We start from the raw sequence: 7841 nt of genomic DNA on the forward strand, positions 1-7841 counted from the left end.
CCAACTCGTCGAGTGCAAATGGACGACTCGGCGAGTCCACACGTGTCCACTGAATCCTCCTTCTAGCCTCGCTTGACACGTCGAGTCGACCCCTAGCTCGACGAGTTACTACTGGTATGAATCGCAGGGCAACCCCGACTCGACTCGTCGAGTCTCTCCATGGACTCGGCAAGTTTCCTCCATGACTATGCTTATTCGACCTTCTGAGGCCAGATCCGCTTTACCAACTAGTAGATCTAACCTTCTAGCACTCAAAAGTCACGTAAAGGTTCAAAATTTATGTTCATGCAACCCACAATTAGCCATAGATGGAGAAATAACCATTAAAATGATTGCCTAGGCTCAAACTCATAAAAGACTGCAAAAAGCTGGGGAAAAGGGACTCTCTGGACCTCTCAATGTCCAGATCTGAAGATATACACACAAAGGGGACGTCACATACTCTAGATCGCTTACCAAAAGAAGAGAAGAAACCCTAGATTCATGAAATCTATCACACAAACGAAGATGAACATGAATCCTTACCTCTTACAACAACTCTGAACGAAATGATGGAAGATTTGAGTCCCACAAAATAGCCTAACACGAAATCCATCTTTCCCCTTGCTAGAACACACCAAAATGTGATGAATTTGCCCTCCTCTTGCACAAAGGCTCTCTCTCTGTTCTCTAGGGTTCCTCAGGGTGTAGTGGCCGCAAATGAAGGCCATAAGGACCTTTAAAGAGGTCCCAAACCCGATAAATTAGAGTTTCTCTGCCCAGCACCTACTCAGCGAGTCCCTCCTCTAACGCGTCAAGTCCCCTCATTAAATCCGCGTGAAAAACCCGTCTCAACTCGGCGAGTTGGATCCTAAACTCATCGAGTCTCTCCTTTAATCAAAAGATTAAACTACACAATAATAACCGTGAAAATCCGGATGTTACAATTCTCCCCCATTTGAATTAGATTTCTCCCTCGAAGTCATCCCTTAGCCACACATAGGTTTAATCATTAACCCGAAAGGCACTACCGAAATGATCTTCGTACCACACTGATATTTCCTTTGTGGACATCTGAAACCACATAGAACCTCCAAAACCAGAGTTTAAACCAACTCTTTCGCTGCTAAAAATACCCCTTCCCAATAATCGGAAACTCTAATGGCCTAATCTGCCGCCAGACCGCCTACTTGAGCGATCACCATGATTTTTGCTCCTCGAATATCAACCCAGTTTTCTCACTAGCTCTCTGATTCCCATAAAACCACAACCAACAACCGGCTATCTCTCCTCCAAGCCGATCATGGTAAACATATGAATCATGCCCCACGAATAAAAGGGTTCACACTCCATTGGGGCACATCTACAAGACTGCTATGAGAAACCCTCCGGACAAAGAATCCCCTAACACAATGTCCTGAGACACAAAAGAATATACATGCTCACTCAGAAATGTCCTCAAACATCCCATTCATAAAACTCAGCTCCAAATTCCATTTCCCTTTAACACCACACGAGGTCTGACCGTCGTCTATCCACATAACTCTTCTGACGGCTCTGGGTCGTCAGCAACCTCTGCCTGACCTGCTGAATCTATTCGTCATCTGAAGCACCATCTTCGTACTACCAATCACACGCTGCGCTAGCTCTCCCCAGCAAATGGGAGTCCGACACCTCCTCCCATACAATATCTCAAAGGGTGGCATACTAATGCTCAAATGATGGTTGTTGATATAGGAAACTCAGCCAAGGATAAGTATGTGTTCCAACTCACTCCAAAATCCAATACGCATGCTCGAAGCATGAACTTCAGCGTCTGAATCGTCACCTCGCTCTGCCCGTCAGTCTGTGGGTTGTAGGCGGTATTAAAATTGCAACCTTATGCTCAACTCCTCACGGAAGTTCTTCCAGAATCTGGAAGTGAAACGTACATCTTAATCTGAAACAATCAAGATCAATACTCCACACCTCGTTACCACTTCCATAAAGTACAACTCTGCCAGGGTCTCCGCAGAAGAGCTCCCATTAACTTCCTCTTTGCATCAACTATCTCGGCTCACGTGACACACAAGTCACAAAATTCTCAAATCAAAACTACAATCCAACCGCAAATCGACTTAGCCTTGATAGAGATGGAGACACCGGTCTCGCCCCTGGTCCAACCACCGTGCACCAAAACTCAAAACTAGGGCTACTCAAGCCTAAAACTCTTCTACATCATACACTGTTTGGAGAACACTCCACCATCACACTCTATTGCCGTCTAGTGAGTACTATGGCTCCCCGCAACATCATGACAGCCTCTGACTAGTGAATACTACAGCTAGCACAACAACACCAACTGACTAGTGAGTACGATGGCTCCCCGCAACATCATGATAGCCTCTAACTAGTGAATACTATAACTCCCCGTAGCTTCACCCCATACTCTCATTCACATTATAACGCCACGCTACATCCACTAACTCATGCTCGGAGGACTATCATAGATAGCTACACACACCTACCCCACATATGTATCACAGACTCTGGCGGCAACTGCTATAACAAAAATACCTACCTCTATAGAGATCCACTTTCTTAAATAATCCTTCTTGATGTCATTACCCAAAGGGCTCCAACTGGAACCATAGATACATGATACACCACTAGTCGTCTCAAACTCAAGATTCTAAATAACTCCAAAATAGGGACATTATAACCGGGTACCACAAAACACCATTTCAGAACATCACGATGTCCTGCCTCAACCACTGATCTCCTACTCCTAACATCATATAGATAAAACAATACATTTCCTCTTAACCCCATAAATAATTCTTCATTTTTCCCAATGCGCAACTTCAGTGTATCTCAAACACTCAATTGGAATACAAAAAAAGCGCTAACGCTTCAGAACACGCTGATGATCCTCTAAAACCCTTTCCCTTGCTGCTCAAAATCCAAGGAAGAGTAGACATACCAGCCTGGGAGTTGGCTGCTCAACAATCCTCTATCCACCCTAAAAGGGGCGTGTAAAATCCATACTTCGACCCAGAAGTTCTCAACTGCCCATACCATCATTACAAGTCTTCCACTTGAAACGGCCCTGACCAACAACAGATTCCTGACCATTGGCCACCTGCCGTGGAGACACCTATCCTTCCTCAGACACATACCACATGCATTATCTCTTTCTGCACCTTTCCTTGATCACCAATGACCCTGGTCTCATGAATTCGAGCCGCAGGTTTCTGTATCCAACCAGTAACCGCTCTTGCACAAATCTTTGGTTCCCTTAATAAAATACTCGGTTCTCCCCTACTTAGGGTTCGAACCATCACCAATTGATGCATCAACACTCTCTACCCCACAGACGGTTTCCTCCAGAACATCGCACCTACGCATGGAAGGTGTCACACAATGCCCAATGATCTCCCCACATAGAGATCAAGAAACCTCAAATACCCTAGGTCTCCGAAGAAATCCTCAGGAACTTCTCATCACCACTACCTCTAGCCTTCAAAGTCTCGTACCATCCCATTACTGAACATCCCAACTGTCCAGTACTATCACTAACTCTTAGACTGAAACAATAAATCATCATACTCCCCATCCTCGACTTCTCACCCCTCAACATGTGGATCATCACGAGAATAGGGACTCCACTACCATACTCACTACCCATCACAGACAGAAGAGCCACCACTCTGATATACTTGACTGGATTACCCGCTGATACCGCTACCACACGCCCTACTATACTCAATTAGAGTGTAGTGTGGTCCTTGACTATCTTAGTCCCCACTGACTACCTGCTCATGGTAGATCATTTCCTTAGGGCAGACATGCTGCCTGATACTCTGGTGGAAAATCATCGTCAATGTCAACCCGTAGGGTTTACTCCTAAACCCAAAACTGATATCTCTTGTCTCTCCTACTTCCCACAGGAAACATAAGTAGCACCCATCAAGTATCAGAAGCTGACATCTCCTCCATCGGCTGATTACTCACTCAGACCGCAATCCCCCATAAATGCCTGCTCTACTAATCCTTGAGTCTTGCGACCACAACTGACATCTTACCAAGATATTTTGAAATGCTCTCAACCTCCCTATCAAGGGATGCCTCTTCGGACTCAATCATGGCCCTCAGGCCTAAACCCCATCACGCCCAAACTCCACCAATCAATCTTGATTGGATAACCAGAGAATCACAAGCATAACTTGCTAAGAACCATGGTACTCATCCCCTGATATCTCTTCTCAATCTGCTACAATATATGGTACTCGAACCATAACATCGCTCCTCAATCTGCTCCGATGCATGGTGCACGAACCATAACATCACTCCTCAATCTGCTCCGATGTATGGTGCTCGAACCATAACATCACTCCTCAACCTGCTTTGATGCATGGTGCTCGAACCATAACATCACTCCTCAACCTGCTCCGATTCATGGTACAATAACCATAACATCACTCCTCAATCTACTCCGATGTATGGTACTCGAACCATAACATCCCTCCTCAATCTGCTCTGATGCATGGTACACGAACCATAACATCACCCCTCAATCTGCTCCTCAGAACCTTTAGAATACTCCCTATATCGAGTATGGTTCCTCTGCTTTCGGTAGTACGGGCACATAGTACCTGCCATATCTACCCATAATTTCCACACGGACCATCCCAGAGCTCCTATGTGGCTACTAAACCTTCTCGTTCACTAATTCCGCCATGCATGCTCGCTCCTCAGCGAAATGCTCTACTCCGCCAGCGTACTCATCTGGCTAAGGTTACTCCCTTGTCTCTTCCTTGGTCCTCCCACTTCTCTGCCATCAGCTGCTGAAGAGCTCCTAATGATGCCAGCCATCTACCTCCTGAATATCGTTATATTCACTCGGTAGTTGACTCCCATCATCGAGAGTTCCACAAAGCATGAAGCAAGCTGCATTCGGGCATCGAAGAATACATAGAACTCATTCTGGGTGATAACTCCGCTTGCCCTGTTCATTCTCCAAAGTACCCCCCGAACTCTGCAGCTCTACCCCTCGCGGGTTCTAACTATTCCTTTGGTAAGCACCACAACACTCATCTAGGCGTCTCTTCTAGATTACTCCTCTACTCAAATCCCCTAAAAGGATTCCAACTGAATACTCTCACTCATACTCTAAAGCGCATCACATTAAAGCAACTCCTAGGCTAAGGCATCACAAATCGGGCCACTCTAGTCCTATGATATGAATTACTTAGCATGTCTCTAGCATGCTTAATATCTCATAAAATATATCATAAATATCTCATAGCACAAAAGTAAGGGTATTTTGGGAAATCACCGTTTGGGATCTGGCTGATTGTACACACTGCTATTTCTCGCTTCCTCTTTGAACTCTTATTCATTTTTAGAAAATCATTTCTTTGAAAACTTTTCTTACTTCCTCAGTTTGAGTCCAGATTTACCTGAAGGTGCATCCGAATCCCTCAAACCAAGGCTTTGATACCAACATGTAACACTGTAAATTTTCAAAACTAAAATTTTATTCAAAATTCGCTTTGGTCGTAAAACACTTTTTGTAAAAATCTCATTTTTGTGTAAATTACAAAAAAATAACTCCATAATCAAATAAATAGTAATCCAGGATCCTCTTAAAACATAACTCTTTCTCTGGTGTGTACAATCGAGCCGGTGCCGTCCCGTGATCCTAAGAAAACCTGAAACACAAAGCACAAAACACTGCAAGCATGAAGCTTAGTGAGTTCCCCAAAATACCACACATAACACATACTAGCCACTTGAGGCTATAACACTGTGGGACCTTGGGCCCTAACTATGTGGACACTCTAGTCCTAGCTCTGTCAACCTTCCGATTCTAACTCTGATGTACTCTGATATACACATGGCATAAATCCAATAGAAATAATGCAGTGCAACACATCACATAAATAAAATACAATACCTCTGTCACATAATTCTAATTACCAGTCAAGGTAAATTATAATGAGAAGACTCACCTCAAACGAAGTCAGATGAACTCTCGTGCTCAACGTCCCGACCTAGCCTCCTCCTATTATTCAATAACATCCCCGATCAATACTCTCTCATTGTATTAGCTCTAAAGATTGGGTAGAAGACCATTCTACCCTTCCCCGAACTCTCTTAAGTCAATCTTGACCAAAACCCTAAAGTCAACAAAATTCAATGGTCAAACTTTGACCCGAATCGTCGAGTGCACATAGGCGACTCGGCGAGTCCACACGTGTCCACTGAATCCTCCTTCTAGCCTCGCTTAACATGTCGCGCCAACCCCTAGCTCGATGAGTTACTCCTGGTATGAATCACGGGGGCAACCCCGACTCGATTCGTCGAGTCTCTCCATGGACTCGGCAAGTTTTCTCCATGACTATGCACATTCGACCTTCTGAGGCCATATACCAACCAGTCGATCAAACCTTCTAGCACTCAAAAGTCATCTAAAGGTTCAAACTTTACGTTCATGCAACCCACAATTAGCCATAGATGGAGAAATAACCCTTAAAATGATCACCTAAGCTCCAAACTCATTAAAGACTACATAAAGTTGGGGAATAGGGACTCTCTTGACCTCTCAAGGTCCAGATCGTAAGATATACACACAAAGGGGACACAATATACTCTAGATCTCTTACTAAAAGAAGAGAAGAAAGCCTAGATTCATGAAATCTATCACAAAAACGAAGATGCACATGAATCCTTACCTCTTACAGCAGCTCTGAACGAAATCATGGAAGATTTGAGTCCCACAAAACAGCCTAACATGAAATCCATCCTTCCCCTTGCTAGAACACACCAAAATGTGATGAATTTTACCTCCTCTTGGACCACAAGCTCTCTCTCTGTTCTCTAGCGTTCCTCAGGGTGTAGTGGCCGCAAATGAAGGCCATAAGGACCTTTAAATAGGTCCCAAACCCGAGAAATTAGGGTTTCTCTGCCCAGCACCTACACAGCGAGTCCCTCCTCCGACTCGTCGAGTCCACTCATTAAATCCGCATGAAAAACTCATCTCGACTTGGTGAGTTGGATCCCAACTCGTCGAGTCTCTGCTTTAATCAAAAGATTAAACTACACAATAATAACCCTGAAAATCCGGATGTTACACAAACCCTAAACATTAGAATTTTTTCTAGATAGCTCCTACTCACCGAGTCGATCTCCCAAGTCATCGATTAGATTACTAAAATCCCCGCGTAATGTTAAGTCTACTCGACGAGTTGTGCCTCCAACTCACCGAGTCATAGAGTAAATTACAACATTACTTGAATTTAGATACGGACCAGTAACCGGGTTTTACAAATCTTCCCCACTTATTTTAGAATTCTTCCTCGAAGTCTGTTGCTGAATTCGGAAAAAGCCTGGGTTAGTGCTCCCTCATCTCGTCCTCTAGTTCGCAAGTCAAGTCTGAGCCCTTGCGATGCTTCCCTTGCACCTTCACTTGTTCTGTTCTCTTGTTTCTCAGATCCTTCAACTTCCTGTCGAGGATAGCTATTGGCCACTTGATGTAGCTCAGGCTGTCATCTACTTGAATATCCTCCAAAGGCACCGCTGCGAATTCATCCACTAGGTACTTTTGCAGTTGGGAGACGTGAAAAGTGTTGAGAGAAAAACTTTGAGACACACTTGAATAAAATGGTTAGAACAAGTATATAGCGGAATAGTTAATCTTAAGGATCTGTTAGCTCAATAATAATATTTATAGTCAGAAGTTAGTGAGTTAGATGTAGAATGTAAAGTAATGTAAATGACAACAATTGTTATACCAAGAATACACTTAAGTTGATTCATAACTTGGAATGCATTCAAACCAATGTTAGTAAGTGAGATCAAACTTAGTGAAGAAGTCACAA

This window comes from Lactuca saligna, chromosome 1 (genome assembly GCF_052625555.1).
Source record: "Lactuca saligna cultivar CGN05327 chromosome 1, ASM5262555v1, whole genome shotgun sequence".
Classification (NCBI taxonomy): domain Eukaryota; kingdom Viridiplantae; phylum Streptophyta; class Magnoliopsida; order Asterales; family Asteraceae; genus Lactuca; species Lactuca saligna.